The sequence below is a fragment of the Palaemon carinicauda genome, chromosome 23, assembly GCF_036898095.1.
Source record: "Palaemon carinicauda isolate YSFRI2023 chromosome 23, ASM3689809v2, whole genome shotgun sequence".
Lineage (NCBI taxonomy): Eukaryota > Metazoa > Arthropoda > Malacostraca > Decapoda > Palaemonidae > Palaemon > Palaemon carinicauda.
Window position 1 is genome coordinate 10,492,541 of NC_090747.1, and position 726 is coordinate 10,493,266.

The following is a 726-nucleotide window of genomic DNA, read 5'->3' on the forward strand; positions in this document are numbered from 1 at the left end:
GAGCCACCATTTGTATCGATATTGGAAAAGTTTTCTGAATCTATTAAGCACACACAAACCTTCTCTCAGAATGAGAATAGATGCAAAAAAAAAGAAAAAACTCATGATATATTTATTATAATTCTTGTGTTCGGCGACAGAAGGAGACCTAGAGGATTTACTCAGAAAGTTGCATGCTGGTCGGAGACGAGGACCACTCTCGGTCACACAATGGTTAGGCAAGAGAAAACATTTATTTGGAAAAAAAAAAAATTCCGAATAAATCTAAAGACAAAAACACACACACACTATATATATATATATATATATATATATATATATATATATATATATATATATATATATATATATATATATATATATATATATATATACACATATATATATTATATCTATATATATATATATATATATATATATATATATATATATATATATATATATATATATATATATATATATATATATATATATATATATATGATAAATTTTTGCACATTTAGACGTGTTTTTCATATTCAAGTAAGCCATATATATTTTTCATACATTAATGTGGGGATTCTCTTAACAACCTCCGGATCTGAGCCCCAGGCGGAATCACAAAAAGACAAGAGCTTGTGACCGTCCGGGAATCTAACCCCGGTGCGGCAAGCTTGTATAGACAGCGACTACCACTTGGCCACGAAGAAAGATAAAATTCAATGACACTTCTTCCGTACTTATACC